This window comes from Rhea pennata, chromosome 1 (assembly GCF_028389875.1).
Source record: "Rhea pennata isolate bPtePen1 chromosome 1, bPtePen1.pri, whole genome shotgun sequence".
Taxonomy (NCBI): Eukaryota; Metazoa; Chordata; class Aves; order Rheiformes; family Rheidae; genus Rhea; species Rhea pennata.
Genome location: NC_084663.1, coordinates 23,958,478 through 23,977,437, shown reverse-complemented (window position 1 = coordinate 23,977,437; position 18,960 = coordinate 23,958,478). Strand labels below are relative to the sequence as shown.

Genomic DNA, 18,960 nt, shown 5'->3' with positions numbered 1-18,960 from the left:
TGCTACTCCTAATATGTTTTGCAGCCGTAGGAAAGCCTGTGATTGTTCTTACCTTCAAAAAGTTGCTTTCTTCATTAAGCTTTTGATCCTTTGTGGAAATACAAGCACCAATTACTCTTAATACAATTTATTTGTTCACTGGAATTTACATATTTATTAAAGCACTGTCTGCCTCATTTAATCTTAAAAGTGAAAATGAAAGAGTCAGATATGAAGAGACATAGAAATACAAGGAAAACAAAAACAGACTTGAGGCAACCTCTTCCAGTAACAAGCTAAATTAAACGAAAGAGTAGTTCTACTGCACAGATCCTCTATGGAGAAACTTAGAAAACATTTCAAGTCAGTTAGCTTCTTAAAGCTAACTAAAACTAAAATTTTGTTTGCATATGCACAGTCCTTTCATTTTTAGCACATTTTAGCACAAAGCTTCAGATATTCTAACCAGACATAAAAAGCTCGGGGTACTGGTGACAGGATCCATCAACAGCCCCACAGGAGATGAGTGACAAACCAGGTCCAGAGCCATCCAGGGTGTTCAATCAGGAGCAGTAGGAGATGGGACTGGGGACACGGCTGGAAACAAGGCTACAACATGGGTCCAAAGGGTCCATCCATGTGACCTTCATGCAGAAAAATAGCAAGTAACTTAAAATATATGTTGCTCCTTTGGGGAAAAAAACATCTGAACTCTGTGAGGAATATCTATTAAATGCTATTCTGGAGGATACTGAGCATCATTTCACAAGTATATTGCTGAGTTTGTTAGATTTATTTACATTTATATTGACAAGCCTACTATAAACATTACATTATTGGTTACTGCTCTTAGTGTTAGTACTGATAACAAGACTATATGTTTGGGTTTTATTATGTACATTAATTTCTACTGATCTGTCACTGTATGCAGTAAAATATTGACTTAATAGGCATAATTAGAGGGTGTAATATTAAAAATAGTTCTCAGGATTGACACATACTCAAGATGTTGTCTTCCTAGTAAATTAATGGCAATAGTAAGGGCAGCAAGATTTCAAAAAATCATGTTCTTTTCTTAGAGGGACAAAGTTAGGAAAGAATTTGGTGCTAATAAGTAAGTGAACTCAATCTGCATAAAAGGGCAGAGCCTGGAAACCATTGACAGCTCATTGTATTTGCACACGCTGATGACAATAAAGAGAGTATTGAATGTATTTATATGAAGGTACCACAGTCATCTTTGTGCAGTTGAGCAACGAATGAAACAGGATATTTTTTCTACTGTTATTATAAACCCATTTTTGACATAAGACCTTACTATGTTAGAGCAAAGCAAGTTGTATCCCTGTTTAGGGGGAACGTTTCAGGTGCCATAGGTTCAGGAAGTCTGTTTTTAATTGTTAATTCAACTTGCATGCAGAATAAAACAACTCATAATATAAATCAACAAAGCAAGATTTTACAAGTACAATTGCAACTTTTTTTTTTGATTAAATCATAAATAAAATCTCATTTGTCAAAAACACTTTTTTTTCCCTCCCCCAACAGGATAAATAATTCTCTTTAGAAAAGTGTGACAGATAAGGTTGAAAAGCAGACAATCAGCTAAGAATTCAGTTGCTTTCCCCTACATTAGGACTCTGAAGGGAAAGGCTCCAGCAAATGAGTGTCCTTGACTTACAGCACTCACCACCTTGCTAAGCAGTGAGCAAGAGGAGGATCTAATTCTTCCTCTTAGCCTGGGTGAGGTGCCAGTGCTGTGAGCACCGGTTTGACTCCCAGAGCCAAGGCAATGCAATCCCTGCTGAAGGAAACGCTCAGACCATTGGCAAGGTTTGGGAGAGAACAACAACAACAACAACAACAAAAAAAAAAAAAAAAAAGACTTGGAACAAAGGTAATAGATCTTCGTTTTCAGCTGCATTTTCCAGCAGTTATGTCCTTTTATTTCCAAGGGACTCAGATAATGCAACCCAGATGCTTCTCTGGACATCAATTTAAAGACTCCAAAGATTTTTCAGGCAGGAAATGAAAAAATCTTTTCATAGTTGTTCACTTAAATGATTTTGCCTTCAGCTTTTTGACTTCTAACTAAATAGAAAATTGAATGAAAAGTTATTTCAAATGACAAACTTTTTTCCAGAATATTTTGACATTGTTGGAACTTTCTCCCTCTGTTTACTGAAATTTCATTTTGGAAAAAATTGAACAGTTTTGTAGAGCTTAAAAATATATTTGATTAAAAGTAATGTACCTTTTAATGGAAATGTTTTTTCTAGAAGCTCTACTTCCTGCTGTGGAAATACATATTAAAGTCAGACTATTTTTTACAATATTTGCTAGACACTTTCTACAGAATGTTATATATCATTTATTTATTTCCACATAGGCAGAAGGTGTTTAACATCTCAAAGACAGATATATGTAGAATCTGAATAAACATACAGAGAATTTTTCTAATCTTTACCCCGCAGATTCTGTGATCCATGTTTAAGAAGGCATTTCACCATCCAGCTCCCACACATTTAAATGGAATTCAGACTTTGAAATGCTTTTCAGCCTAAATGCTTAGGTCGTTCTGTGGAAGCTTGTTTAGAGTGATAGTTGTATCTCAGGGATCACAGCACTGAAAAATAGGAGTGGGAGATACCACCTAGATTATAGGGAGAACTGGGGTTCAATAACAGTGAGCTGCTCCTTTCAGTGATCCTTGCCTGCAGCCTAAAGAACACTAAATTTGAACTCTTAGGAAACAAAGAAAGAATTTTCTTTCAGCCTCTAACAGGGATTGCACTTTATAATAATTCTTTCTTTTTTAAAAATTGGAAGTAGAAATAAAAATACCACAAGCTTGCCTGACATGATGATCCTACCAAACTCAAGAACAAAGAAATTACTGTAAATTACGTTAGAAAACCTGCCAGAGGGAAGTTTCCTGGTTCAAGAAACTTAGATGAGTTTCAGTTATTGTTGGATAACTTTTTGCAAACTGAATGCTTTTCAATATTTAAGCTTTTGAATTTACTCTTATTTATGAAAACATGTTTTTATAGATACTGATATCTATAAACCCTAGTTTTTATACTTTAACCAACATTTTAAATAACATAGAAGTCTATTGTGTAAAAAGGTCACAAAAGCAGATATTGGTTTTACTGGCTTTAGACAAAATTTAATCTTTAATTCTTCTCTTTGGGGCTTAAATGCCTTTAGTTTTCCACACTGTAAAAAAGCAAATACCTCAAAGAACTTCTCCTCTAAGGGCCACAAGTGTTCCTATCTTTCACATATAAACTGCAAAACCTCAACAAAACATTGCTATCACCTCCTGCTTCAGCAAAACTCCTTTTCCCCCTTCAATTTTCTGCTTTATTTCTGCAAGAATTCTCTATATACCCTATCAAGAAGTTATATCCAGCTGAGTTCAGTGATAGACATTCACCCATTGGCAAACACAGCTGCTTCTTAAATTCTACTTGGCTGAAATAAAGCCCTGTGAGGTGAGCAGGCTAATAAGGTTTTCTTTCTTGTAGTGAAAACTTTGCATGAGCCTGTTCCATGTTGTACTAAAGGTCTAATCTAGTTAAGAATACCAATAACAGTGGCAATAGCTGATGGATTTGTAAGCTGATTTACATAATGAAAAATCAGTATTAACTAATTAACTTGGGAAAATCATGTTTGAAAGAAAGTATATTCTTCCCTTTGGAAAATAATAAAATACGTGGAAAGCTTTTGATTGCCAAGAAGACCAAGTACAAAGCAAAGGGAAAAGTTCGCATTGTGAAATATGGTGATCCAAAAGAAAATGTAGCATGAGAAAACTTTTACAACTGATCTAATGATATAGGAAATACTCTTCTGAAGAAATCTTGCAAGTGATCATTTCCCTACATGCTTAATGGGTTATCAGGTGTGCAGAGAATTCGGTTCATTAAGACTGCTGGCTGAAGGGCCCTGATTTCTAACATCTGAGAAAGCCCAGAGCAAGCACTGGTGGTTGGCAGTACAGGCTAATGAGCGTAATCTTTTGCAACGGATACATTCCAGCTGCTCATTACCTCTGTGTGAAAGATTTTACATAGCAATGCCCCACCACTTCTCTCCATTAATATAGGTCACACACTGTCCATCAGTGGAGTAATAGTTCCTGTTATTCTTGCAGTTGTCCATAAGCACAGAGATGAGAGAATGGCAAAATTAGAGGATGAGAAGAACTGGAGAGAAAGAGTTCAGGCAGGTTTGCTAGTGGTTCCCATCAAAACATCTTACTCTTTGGAGAAGATTCCTGAAAGGACAGGTCTGCAGGCACAAAAGAGTAGGAATTTGTGTCTGCAGCCCTTCCCTACAGAAAAATGTGGGGAGGGAGGGGGTTGCACCACTGCCTGCCCAGTTCCTCTGAAGGAGCACACTGGAAGGTAATTAGGGCTTACGTTGCATTGCACTGCTTGCATTATCTGAGGATCTGGGCTGCTAAAAAGAAGTGCGACAGAAAGGAGAGTGATAGCTCCTTGTTTATTGCCCGCATTAGCTGTTTCTGAATTGGTACAGATGGATCCTGGGTAACCTTGTTATTATGGCAGAAAGACTTCAAAGAAGAGCATCCTATCTTCTCGGAGTGGCAGCTGGTGAAGGTGGACTGTGAAAAAGGCTTGCATATTTGTGGCTTTAGGCATTTTGCTTCCTAATATATCTCATGTTTTGCTGAACTGAACTTAAGCTGCTGCAGTCGCTTCAGGGTATTCGCAGAAGGCTAACTCCACTTTGAATGGAAATGCTATAAATGTCAAACTCCTCTGTGATTACTTATGTGCAAATTTACGTTGTATCGGTCATTTACAATATGACAATCAAAATGGTAAGGTCAGAATTCAGAGAAAGGTCAAAATTCAGCATTTTATACTTGAAAATAATGTGCCACTGAAAACCATTTGACAAGCTCTGGTTAAAAGCTGAGCTCAAGTGGAACAGCTGATAAATACCACATGTCCTTTCCTTAGCTATTGGACATTAAGCTCCAGAAACTACAACGAACTTGTTACAAACTGCCTTCATGTGGTTCCTGAAAATATTTTCCCTCCTATTTTCACTATGGAAATGCTTCGCTGTAGAGCGATTGTTCCTGTGAGCACTTTGTGCAGTAATTCTTTTTCTCAGCCCATGACAGTTTGGACAATCCCACTCTACTAAATTCTTTAGATTCCAAATCTTTTTGTAGATCTAGAGCCTAGTCATACTTAATTTAAGTCAATTTTAAAAAATGCATTTATTTTGGTGGTGGAGGATCAAACCCTTTTGGCAAGGCATTTTACCAGCCTTTAGAAGAACTAGTGATAAATGGATTAAACAGTTATATTTACTTGACTATCTCAGTCAAAATAAATTTATTCTTTCTGTTACTTTCCATTAGCAATCTGATATTTTTACTATCTGATTGTCCTTTTTTTTTACCCTCCTTATCTATTTCTGAATATTTGATTTCTTCCATATAAGACCAAATTCTCTTTTTTCCTCCCTCTTACTAAGGAAATTTGTGGTATATGTTGATGATTTTTTTTTCTACCTATACATCTTCTGTTTTGCAGTGTTTTAGTTTTCTATTACATGCACCTCAGCATTATTCAGAAATAAAAGCAAGAAAAGATGTATTCCTGATTTTCCCTCAGAGAGGAGAAGAGCCATTGAATAAGTATATTATACTGGTAGGGCACCAGAGCAGAATTTTGGAGCTAATAATGGTTCTCAGAGGATTAGTTGCAGTAAATTACTCAAGTTTCATAGACCAGAGGGCATAGGGTAACTTAGTAGTAATAGAGAAGGAAAAATTCTTCTCCCTCAAGGAAAGAGAGACAGTTGGAGAAAAATAATCTAAAGCATTTACTCAGTGGAAGTATCTAGAGAAAAAAATGCTAGAAAAGAATAACTAATATCAGTGATTGGCAAAATAGTGACTTCCTATATGATCCAACTGCAAAAATATATCAGTGCAATTTTTTGTGACAGTATGACATCATGGAGAAGTACCCTTGCATTTGTAATAGTGCATATAGATCTCATCAAGACCTTACTTTAAAAATATTTCAAGCATTATAGGCGATTTAGGAAAAAAAGAATGAACATTGACAGGAATTGAAGAGACTACCATATACTAAAAAAAAAAAAAAGATAAAAATAGTTGATTACATAATGATTCATGGTAAAAAAGGACAAAATCATAGGCTATAAAAAAAATGATGACTGTAAATATCAGGAAAGGGAGATCTATCTTGTGTGGTGTCAAAAGTTATAAACAGAAACAATAGATTAAACCTAGGAAAAGAAAGAAAACCTGGTGAATATCAAGGTAAAATGAAAGTTGTAAGTTGTATTTTGTTCTGTGAGCAGTAGTTGAAGAGACTCCATAAAGTAGGGGATATATACACATGGTTATAGGACCAAGTGACCTGTCAAACTACTTCACTTGTAAGATTCTGTTAGCTAAATACTGAGAATAAAATTCCATTAACTGCAGTATAGCTCACACTTTCAATAAAAGAAGCTAAAACAACACCTTGTTTCTGTGCAATAGAAATAAAAATTATTTTACTTAATATGTAAATTATCTTTGCCTAAATTGGTGAAGACTGTAAGAACTGGTGCATTTAGGCCTTCACAACTTCATCCTGCAATTTTCTGATCCTGCAATGTGATGCAGATGTGCACTTGCAGCTGTAGTGCTATTATTTGCAAAAAGATGCCAGGTTGTTTCATTTCATCCACTCAGATTCCCCCATCCTCTGTTTACAGAGACAGTGGCAAGAATGAAGCACATTGTCAGCCACCCTTCCCTGTGCTGGGCCAGTGATAACAGTGATAATTACACAGGATTTATACTAGCTTAGACCTGCTTAGGATCCAGTATGTGACAATGTTTACTCTGTTGGGAAAAGAATGACTAACACTATCCTACTAATGCCTGATGTAACCATTAACCCAAGGGCAGTCACAGAAAAAGCTATAAAGGAGGTAAAATCAGTAGAGGACAGACACTATTTGCTAAGTTTGCCAGCTGTTGATCTAGGGTAGTGAGTTAATTTGAAGGAAGAGTTTGCCATCAAAGTTATTTCAGAGTCGTGTGTGTTCCCACACTTCCCATAGGGACTGTATCTTGCTGGAATATGGATCCTAGTGTGGGAGAAGTGGCAAGGATGGTACAACCAACTTTTCTTCCTGAGCTTGTCTGTTGTCATTACCTGTTTTGCTACATTTTATGACTCCTGCTTCCAGATGGCAATTTATAGCTTAGCTGAATAAAAAATAAAAGGATATTTTGTCTCCTTATTTTATGGATATAATCTTTTATTGTGAGAAAGCAACAAATTACATTGTGTTTCCAAATGCTACTGGAAAAGGCACAGGCAGTACACTAAGGCAATTTTTCCTGGGCACACCATTTCCTAAGGCAGTTCAAAGAAGATACTGAAGAAATGCTCACTCCTTTCTTCCTTTTCCTGTGCTATGACTGGCTGATATAACATGCGTTCACATGCTGCAATGCTGTCCAGTAGAAAGGCAGCCACACCATACAGATCAGGACAATATCTGCTGTTGGCTTGCTTCTGGACAGCTCCTGCACTTTGGCTTGCTTCAGCATCTGGTTTTGAAAGTAAATTAATTTAAGATGGCAGTTCCTTTGCTTGCAAAGTAATTTTAGGCCTCTCTGGGCAATCAGTCTGGAATGCAAACCAATTTTGAGCTGTTTTTTTTAGTCTATGTCATGGCAAGAAGAACAAGGGCATGGCAAGTGCACTTCTGAGTGCAGGGTCTGTTGGCATTCCTGGTTTTCTGAAAGTGGAAAGTTTTCTAGCCCCGTAACTGTAACTAATAAAACTGAGGGGATTGTATGTAGTATGTTGGAGTAACTTGCTAAGGAATTTGCTCTCATGGCTGCTAAAACCCTATCAAGAGCCATGATGATGCCCTTAGCATCAAATGTTAATGAACAAATGTTCATTATAAATGTAACTTGTACAGTGTATTACTGCAGAAATTTGCTAATAATTGTTTACGTAATGGGCTCTTTTAGAGGTAGTTTGATACTGGTTATGTTTTAGTTGGAAAGGTCACTGGTATCCATGTTATCACTTTATTTTTTGTAGGTTTTTTTTTTACCCTTCAAATTGGTAATTATTAAAAATTTGTCTTTATGTAATTTCATTGAATTTTAGGCTAAAATCAAGTATCAAGTTATAGAGCTTCTCAGATAAAATAGACTTGAACCTCTAAAATAACCTCTAAAAATGAGGCTTCCTGCCCCATGGGGTCTCCAGCACACCTTCAGACTACGCACTGATCCTCAGTTTGAGTAATCTTTTATGATCATGTTGACATTGTCCTTTATCACATCCTGAGTAGTTCTGTACAGTAGGAAAGATGCTTTCATCTCCTGTGGAGAGAAATTATTTTTGATTCTGTACACTTTATTTTTCATGCACTAATTAGAGGTGTATTATCTTTAGGTGCCATCTGCAGCCAACAGAGAGAAACTCTAAGGATGATTCCTTCCCCTTCACCAATCCTTCAGCATTTAAAGTGAACTCCAGAAGTTCCTGCAGGGAGAGTCTAGGTCATCCTTGAAGCAGGCATCTCAGATGGATGTCTAAAGTTAACTATATGAATTGCATAGTAGCATTCAACTCTGAATTTTAACCACCTACATGTTAGGCTTCTGGACCCAGCTATTTACTCAGTCACTACATGGACTTCCTGGCAAGGATAAATGCAGATATCCTCTAGATAGAAACCTCTACAGCGTAATTCATCCTGACTACTATGGCATCTATCTCTTTCTGTTAATGGCAAAGAGCGTCTGGAGTGACTACCTTGGAGTAAACACCTATCTATTAGGTGATGGAGAGACGTCTTGTCCTAAGTGATAAAATATCAGTTTGTCAGCTCAATCTTTTAGCTTATCCAGTGGGATAAAATAGGCAGTAGGATGCAAACTGCCCTCTAACAGTCTATTAATATGATTCAAAATTATTAAGTTGTGACCTGTCTGAAAGGTTGGAAAATAGCTCAGTCTGTTAACTCAATTTCCTGTTAACTCAATTACTTTCAGCTGAACAGTCACTATAGTTAGCTTCAAGCAATGCAGCAGCCAGCTACAATATTAGTTGGATACTTAAGAGTGCAACCAAGCTTTCAACCTAGTTATGGTGTCCTAATAGAGGAAAAAATACATTTCACTATAGATGCTTTGAATGCATAAAGGGAAGGGATGGATAAAGGAGGATTGTTTAAGTATGGGTAAAAGCTATGAATTTCAGGAAGATTCTAATTTTCTCAAGTCTTAGTACCTACTCTTAGTAACAATGCCTAAAATGAATTGTAAGGGTTTTCTTTTTTAATATCTTATGTTTATAGTGTTTGAAGTCCTCTAAAAATTCTCCTAATAATTCCTTAACCCTATTGCATGCACATGTGAAAAATTGGCTGCTACACTGAAAAATTCCTCACACAGTTATACAAGCTGGTTTTGGACAAATTGCTCAGTATTGGCTTGTGCGGTCTTGGATGAGTTCTGCGGTGTAGAAGCAAAATAAAGTGCGAGTTTAAAGTTTAGTTTATTCCAGTGATACTTGCTGCTGTGTGCAGAAATTAAATGTTTTGTCTTGCTCAAGGAGGAAATAAGTGTCCTGAAAATTGACGTTTTACTTTGGGCAATTAGGAAAAAAACAAAGAGCCTATATTTTAAATAAAGGTCATTAATTCTAGGGGTTGCATTGTCAAAGTACCCATCTTTAATTTAAAATTTCTGAACGGCTAAAACAATATAAAGAACATTTAATGCTTCTGGAGAAAAATACATGGCACTAGAAACTAATGGGCAGCTCTGGAAATGGGGAATTTGGTATATTTCTACTTTGATTTTCAATGCAAATGTGCACAGCCTTTAAAGGCTTTTATCTGGCAGACAGTCCTGCACTGTGTCTCATCTGTTGCATTTTTATGTTGTCTGACATATGCGTAGCCAAAAGGAATTATGTGTCAGCCAATTTAAAGAAAAAAGTTTAACTCAAAGTGACATTAAAATATTGTGGAATTCAAAGAATACAGTCCTGAAAGAGTCCTCAGGAAATCATGTGATCCATTTCTTACTTTCCAAAGTTAGGATTACTCATACCTATAACTTTCTTGAAAGATTTCATGGCATTCCTAGACAAGATATGTTAGTGCTTATCTCCCCTTAGTGGTGTAAGGTTTTCTAATATTTAATTTAAGTCTTTGTTAATGTGATTTAATTTCAAAAGTTGTTTTCTAACCCTTAGTGATATGGAGAACACAAACATTTGTTCATCCCTTTTTAACCCTTTCACTCATTTACATAGTAAAAGCTGAAGAAATAGGAGCCTGTCATGATTATCTAATCTGTTACAAAGTTTATTTTCTATTTGTAAGCAAGCATATTCAAAATTAATACAACAGGAGAGAAAGAGCTGTCCCTGAAAATTTTGACGCTGCTGATATCATAGTAGCAGCGGAATTTCTATATTCTTTTGTTACGTTCAAAGAAACATCTGTCATAGATGTTACTCTTAGTTTCCTCAACATATAAGCAAGAAAATAGCAACAAAATCAGGATCCAACACAATCCTACATAATGCTTTAGGACTTTTTATCTCTTTATCTTACTTTCATGTTTTGTTGGTTTCATAATGAACTACTTACAGGTGGTTTTGTTAGTGAGTTCAAATCCTTTGTTCTCTGAAAAACAGAATTGAAAAGAAACGATTCACTTACTTTGTTTTATACAAGCATTCCAGAAGTTCATGTATCATTTTATGTAGACAATTTTAGAATAGAGTCAAGCATAGAAGAAACTGTAATAGTTCTCAAATGACTAGTTGAAGGGTATCAGAACTACCCTCCAGAAATTCTATTTCTATGCTGCAAAGAATTAAACCAGAAATTAAATGTAATCTATATGTGAAAATCTTATGGGAATTGTTATTTCCCGAAGTTATTCCTCCAGGACCTAAAAATATTGGGTAATGCCGTGTTGCAATGTAGCATCATTTTTATAATGTACAACGATATTTTAAGAATGTGTATGATAAATAACTCATTAACATTGCTGCCCAGAATCACCATTTCACTTACCATGGGTCTTCCTGAATTTGTTTTGGCACTAGTCTTTATGACTCCTGTGTGGTTCTTTTTATACCTTTTATGTGTAGATGGATAGCCTGGGAAGACACTTACCATTTCAATACTGCTTTGCAATCCAAATGAACTGCTACCTCTGCAGCTTTCAGAAGTCATTTAAATATATGTCACAGGCAGGTGAAATAGTTCAGAGGCAGTTTATAATGCAGATTTTCTTTAAGGCCACATTCCAACTGAGTTAGAAGGTGCAGAAACTTACTGGTATTAGAGCTAGCTGGTAAGCAATCTTCCACCCCCAACCTTATGAAAGCTTTGTGGGTTTTTGTTCTGTGTTGTTTTTTTATTTAGATGCAAGTAGTCATTCTGATACAGATCAACATTTATGACCTGATTTAATTCACATTTTTCACTGCAAACTTAGTAAATTTGTGGGTGTTTTTTTTTTTTAACCCTGTAACAGATGTAGCAGGGTTTATTTCTAAGCATTCTAGTAAACTGTGATTCTTATTTATTTAACTATTTTTTTAAAGCTGTTCTACAAGCGGAAAAAGATTCTGTGAGATATTCTAGGTTTATAAATATTTATATTCATAAAATCATAGAATCAGTAAGGTTGGAAGGGACTTCTGGAGATCATCTAGTCCAACCTCCCTGCTCTGCAGGGTCACCTAGAGCATGTTAGACAGGGTTGAATCTAGGCAGGCTTTGAAGATCTCCAGAGAAGGAGACTCCACAGCCTCTCTGGGCAACCTGTGCCAGTGCTCCGTCACTCTCACAGGGAAGAAATTCTCCCTCATGGTCAGGCGGAACTTCCTGTGCTTCAATTTCTGCCCATTGCCTCACCTTTCATATAGGAATTACAGTAAAAATTCCCTTTGTCTGATTTTTCACTATTTCTGGTGGAATTAAATCAGGAGTATCCTCTAGTAAAGTGTGTGCAGAGGAGAGAGAAAGATTTCTTCTTGATACATGTAGATGGAAATAGATACTACTTTATTTCAGATTTCTGTAGTAGTGACATGTAAACCAGCAATAGGTAAATAATGCAAAAATTTGAGAACTAACTCTCTAGAACCCTTGAATTTCTTATAAAACAAGAGAAAGATGTTTATAATTATGACTTTTTATTACCTAAATCTCCAAACAGACTTCTAATGCATGAATAGTTATTGACATGTTTTAATGAGTTTTTGCTCTCCTTGACTTCACAAGCAGAGTGAGAAAAAGCAGACTCAGCAGGGAAGTTCTGAATGCTCAGGAAAAAGCTAATCTAACTGCAAGAAGGTCTCAAGAAAATCCTTGAGATCAAACTCAAACAAAAATCTATCAATGAAACACACTTTAAAGCACTTTTTTTTTTTTTTTTTTTTTTTTTTTTTTTAATTTGGACAGCCATTCTGTTAAAAAGTAAAAACACCGAACTGAGACTAGTAGGGAAAATAGTCTTCTCAAGCAAATTTATACACTTCTATGCTGATGGGTCAAATGCTGTTTCTTATAGTTTGAAATGTGCAGTTGCAGCAGAAGAGGCACTGTCATTTGTGCTTCTAGCTGCCACAATCCAGGGCTCCCTGTGTTAAGGTAAGATACAACTGAAGATGATTTTGTCTAAAGAAGGCTGCCTACACCTGTACTACCATCTCTGCTACACGTGTGGAGAACTTCCAGCCAGGGCATAGGACAGCAGCAGTGAACTGTAATGTGTTGAGTCACTACAGCTTGATTTGTGAGAGCTTTTTTCCAGGTATTCTCATTCTTATGGAAAATGAGGATTTTCTGTGCTTTCCTCTGCCTGCCTCTCTTAACATGTGTACACACCATATTGCAAAACAACATCCAGAAAAAAGCCTCTTCCCTCATATATCTTGCATGTACCTTTGCTTTGGACAGTGATATGTCTATGAGCTTGGTGTAGAGGTTAATATTATTCAATAAAGATAGTTAATTATTCCAGGTCAGTATCATAAGTGGTATGTTCTACCCTCACGTTTCTCAATGACTATAGCATGATTAATATACTTCAGGAAAATGCAGATGGAGAATATTAACAAGTATTTTGAATGTCTTCCACACTGGTAATTCACAAGCAGATTACTTTTGAATAACAGAGGAAGGGGGTCTGGTATATAAGACACTCTTTTAATACAAGAGTAAACCAGCAGCAGAGGGTAAGAAGCAGCATTTTCCATGATCCAGTGGTCTAGGTATCCTAGCCAGAAAGGAATCAGAAATATATAAAAAACTAGCGAGTGATCTTTGTATTCTGTAGTCTTTATCGTGGAATGGATGCAGAGCAGATTATACACCCCCGGAGAGAGGCTGTCTGCTTCTCCCTGCCACATACCCTTTGAACTCGTGCATGTGGAAAGAATCAAGTTCTAGACATACCCATTAGTGTGCAAGAATAGGCCAGTGGGCTCATTCTTGTTAAAGACACAATCCCAAGTGTGCATAATGTTAATGAATGTGGAATAACAATGGCTTAACATTTACTTAGATGTATCAGTTACCTGCACTGTATTGATTTTCATCAGTGAGATTTGGGGGTGAGGTAGGTTTCTTGTTCTATTGTTATTTATTTAAGCTGGAGTTGTTTCCTAAGCAATTTTTGGACTTGGGCTGAGTGAGGGAAGGGTGTCTCTTCCTTTCCTCTTATTCTTTATTAAAGCTGCTACTTTCAATATGTGCATATGATACGTAGGAATAAATCTTATTTGACAGAAAATCATTTCACCCAGCTTGCTTTTAGCTTTCACCTCTGAAGATACAACTTAGAAGTGCCTTGGCACAGACTGACATAAAACACAATGAAAAATGAAAAGCAATCTGGTAAATAAGAAAATTCTTATTTTCTAATTTTGATAGTGCCTATTGCTATGGAGTTTGGCAGGGAATAAGAAAGACTAAAATGTAAATTAGATATGCCACCATCAATTAGGTATTCAGAACTGGAAAAGGCAAACAAACAAAACCGTTCATGCCATCCTTAAAAGCTTAGATCTGAGCCCTGGAAGACGCTGAGTGCAAACAGCATTTTGGGAGGCCTCCCTGGAGAGCCATGCTGCCCATCAAAGGGCTTTTCTAGCCTGTACAAGTCAGAGGTACTCTTGCATATGCAAATAAGCTAGTCCCAGAACAGGAAAAATCATAGCTGCAGAAATGCAGTACGGTGCTGTACATAAACTAAAAGCTCTGCAAAAACAACTACACTGTATCTACTCTGCAGAATTGTGCATGGGACAGAAACCTTCCCAGTCTGATCCATATGGATTAAATCTTTAGGCTTTCAGTTCTAGAAGGCACAGTGCAGCACCCCCATGAAGAGAGAGTCTGCTCAGGTCCTGCAGTTTCAAAAAACTAAAAATGGGCTATACCAGATTAGTAAGCCTGACTACTTCAGGCTCAGCACTGTTCTGTACCACTTCCAGGACACAAGCTGGTGTCTCTATGTTGCTCTGCCTTGCACTGTACCCTTTATATAAACTAGTTTGTTTGGAAATAACAGAGGAAACTCTTCTCTGGGCTCCACAATATGATGCAGACATACTCTCAGAGTAGTTAAATGTAACAGTAGACAAGAGACATTGTGAGTTTTCAAAAAACTTTAACTGCTGTAATACAGTAGAGGACTCTGGTTCTTAGGCTCTATGTTTTGCTAGCATTTAGGAACTATTTTCACTTGGAAAGGAAGGAAAATATTCTCCCAGGCTAAGCATGCATGCAGGCTCTCTCATCTGATTGCAGGCTTTATGTACATCCTGGAGTATACGGAAGTGCACTACTTTCCCTGTCTCTTCCCCAGTGCCCTGGTTCCTATAGTAAGGAAGCCTGGTGACAAAGGCCAGAAGAAGCAGTATGAATTCTGCTCAGCTCCCTGACCTGGATGCTCAGTGAGCAAGCTGCGAAGATGTCCGTAGTACACACTGCCTGGCCAATCTTATGCAGCCTCAGCTCATTAGCTCCTGGACAACATGGGGCTTTAAACAGCTGCACTAGTACCTGAAGTGGCTTGTTCACGTAAAACTAAAAAAAGGTGATAATCACTTATGATGGCCTGTCTCTGTGGGTAGCTAAACACAGCACCTACTGGAGGTCCTGAATGGAATTAACCCATAATTCTCAGAAAAGCAGTCTAAATTCTCTAACCTGGAGCTGAGGAAGTACTGTGGAAGATATCTACACAATATGGGCTAAAGGAAAAGAAAGTGCATTTTGTCAGAGGCATAGGGTGACAAGCATTGCAGGGCTGTATTGTTGTCCAAGGTGCAGTGAAATCCATTGGTTGACAAACAAGCAAGCAAAGAAGACTGAAGCCATGTATGCAAATGTTTTCCTAATTGTTGTTCCTCCTCCTTACAGCCTGTTTCTTAAATTATCAAAGATGTGGCCACAAAGAATCCAAATAGTTGTTTAGTAGGTTACAGTAAGAGTGGAAACACTTTAGCATGCTTGGGAACAGATTCCTAAAAACAGGTTAGGTTACTCTTGGGAAGATATTAGAGGAAAAAAATGGCAGAACAGAGCTGCTCTATTTTCATCTGATCTACATTATTTTGAGTTTATAGGCTATTATGGTGCTCCAGCAATAATATGCTTTTGTGCATAACCCAAGAAGCTTGGAATACCCTGGAGGTGGGGGTTTTTTTTTTTCATTTTGTTTTGTGAGTTTTTTTTTTTTTTTTTTTTTTTTTTTCTCCTCAGGGGTTTTCTCTCCCACCGGCTATGTCCTAGTGCCACACGCTTGGAAGATACCAGAGCACACCTCTCCAGAGAGATATGCATAGGCCTGCTTTTGTCTGTGTTTTCTCTGTGTTTCAACAGCTCCTTAAGATTTGTTTTCTGACTCTTGACAATAAGCTGCGAGAGTAAAACCCAGATGGACAATATGCATGTCAAACACAGGTGTTCCTAAGCAAAACTATGAGGAAGACTTGAGCTCCCATAGTTTATCTGCAGAGATAAAACAATGCCCAGGTCTTGCTGTAGGTGTAGGCAAAGTATGAAAATGTCATTAATGGTTGAAAATGTGAAGCAGTGATGGATCCGCCACTAGCAAGTGGGCCTTACTTTCCTTGCCATGCACTCTACCTCCTGCTGTGCTGAGATTGTGGGTGACCTGTGGGGGGAAAGGTGGGAAAGGAGTCTCAGTCTGCTTGCAGCCCTTCTGCCTTTGTTCTGGAATAGGGTAACAGGCTGCAGAGTGTTGAGATTCAGAGACTGTGGCCCTCACAAATACAGTAGGTTATGGAAATCAGTCCCATAATGTGAAAGGTTGAAGGAGAATAGTCCTGAGGGACTCAGATTGGAGGATAAGCTCTATACCACAGAGATGGTAGGCAAGCAAATTACAGAGTAGGTCCTTCTACCTGGGAGATGTGGAGGTTAAGAAGGGAACTTGGGAGAAATGAAGACTGAAGGTATAGGTCCCTAACTGTCCTGGAATCCAAAAAGAGAAGAGGACCTCAGTGAAGGATGGGCTTGGGAAAAGGAGATATGATGGGCAGGATAGGACCTGGCATGTTGTGAATGAGGATCAGAAACAGGTTATGTGTGTCTTAAAATGTGCACTGGCTCAACAACAATGCCTTGCTCCACTGAGATGTGAAGATCTACCAGGTTTCATCTTCCCAGTGGGGTCACACTGACTGGAAAGCAGGGATGTGTGAAGAGAAGAGAGAAGGGAAGAGAGAGATCCTATTCTCAGCACACTGCTCTGCCTCTTCTGCATTGACCCGGCACACTTTGGTTTGCAACCCACCGTATCAAAGTCACAGTACTGAGTTTTGCTGCTGTTTAATAATGAGAAAAAAATAAAATTACTCTCTCCTTCATTCTTGGGACAGCAGAACTCAATTTTGCCTACACTGGTCAGAAGTTTTAAGCCATCTTTGCTCTTACATGTTACATGCTCTATATTTTTATTTGCAGAGTTAAATGATATAAACTGTGTGGTATTTGCATGTCTTTACCATCTTCTCTTCCCTTCTGGCTTCTGGCATCTCATCACCTATTAGCTGCCAGATGTGGCTTCTCTCTCTCTCTCTCTCTCTCTCTCTTTTTTTTTTTTTTTTCCTTCTCCTGCTGTCCCAAAATCAGCAGGAACTCCTTCTAACTTGAGTTATATCAAAATGAAATTAAGAGCCACCTGACAGTCATACTCTTATGATTCGGAGAAGAACCGAAACACTTAGTACTAGGTTATTGCTGAATCCAGCCCATTTGATAGCAACTGGAAATTATTAGTATCTGCCTTGCAGTCTGGCAGCTGTTGGGTGTGACGCTGGTGGTTCTTCTTCAGTTGCTAATGGACAGATGGTCACATCATAAAAACACAAAATTAACACTTCTGGCAGCCTCAGTGGGAGGAATGATACCTTCAATGGGCCAATGAGGCTGTTATTAACACTGGGCCATGCACACAGAAAAGCTTGGAGAGTTCTGAAGCAATGATTTGCAGACCCTTGCTGCAATTATTTTGGGGATGGGAACCTTGTTTACCAAGGACAAGAAGTCCTGTTCTGAAAGAAATAGTTTGCTGATAGAAGCCACAAGGGATGTTACTAAATAAGAGGAAAAACTAGTAGCTTAATGAAGTGGGAAGAACGGCTTGGTCACAGTTCTCTGCACCTATTCTTTTCTTTTGTTTCCCACATCTCTGGGGAACCATTTCTGTATCTCCTCAGGCTCCTTGATTTTATTCTATTCCAACAATCACTTCCACCAAGCATATGGTAAATCTTCCTTCTCATTTGAAGAATTGTTTCATTTATTTATTTAATGCTTTTGGCAGGAGCCTTATACTAGGAGGAAATTCCTGTTTGACTGGAGAAATGGATGTTAGACCACAAAATGGGTGGTAAAGATGAATGGTGCTATTATGGCTGTAGGACTCCTATGGACTGGATCCTGTACCATAAAGATTCAGTGTTACACAGAGAAAAATAACTGAGGTTTGTGAGGTGGAGGAGCCTTGCAGTCTGCAGCTTGGGCTGAAACAGCAATGACTTTTTTAGCTGGCTCATGTTGTTAACTGTCAGGAATCTCTCAGCAGTAGTTTGACCTACATAGTCTCATGACTTATTTATGTTGTTCTTCTGACACACAAAGCCGGCTGGATATTTTCCATGAAGAAGGAAAGCACTTTCTTTGACAAAAATACCTGGTGAAAGAATTAAGTCTAGGCAAAAACAAATTCAGAATGAATAGTTAAAATTCCATAGCTATATTTTGAATTTTATTCTATATTTTTACCAATGAATATTATTTTAAAATACTTATGTAAAATGCAGAGTAGTAATAATAGAGAATGATGATATGACAACATAAATATTAACAAATTCTATTCCATCTTCTTCCTTCATTTTAGGAAGGTCTTCACTTTAGATTATTTTTCTCATAACTTTAAAGTAGTTTTATAAACCACTGTTGTCTAAACCACTATGTGCCTTTATGTGGAAATGTGTTAACATACCCTACATTAACATCTGCAAGCAAAACTCCAGCGGTACTGCCTAAATCTCTGAGAGCAGTCAGGTTGTGCCAAATTCAGTGATCTCTGGGCTTAGCTACCTCAACATCCCCTGGTAGGTCAAGGATTTCCTCATGCTACGCCGCTTCCCACATAGCATGTACCGTGGTATCTGCTGGATGCACTGGGTGCTTCGACCAGCAGCCCTGGGAATGCAGTTTTACTTCCCCTTAACCCCAGTTCTCCATAGTGACTCCACAAAAAAACCTTTTAGTTTCACTAGTCAAACCAGAGAGGCATTAAATGTAAAATGAAGTTAAAATGTTAAATATGCCCACTTCAGAAAAAAAAGTAAAAGATTTATT

At 37.7% G+C, this 18,960-nt stretch overlaps 1 long non-coding RNA gene across 1 annotated transcript in view; it reads right to left on the bottom strand.

Annotated features, from left to right (window-relative positions):
- Positions 1-224: 224 nt before the first annotated feature.
- The window catches only part of LOC134154940 (uncharacterized), a 50,890-nt gene continuing 32,154 nt past the window's right edge, over positions 225-18,960 (bottom strand). The window contains exons 3-4 of the long non-coding RNA XR_009961381.1: positions 10,690-10,725; positions 225-623 (exon numbers count right to left, since the gene is read on the bottom strand). This is a non-coding gene — a long non-coding RNA (uncharacterized LOC134154940). The remainder of the gene's footprint in view (positions 624-10,689; positions 10,726-18,960) is intronic.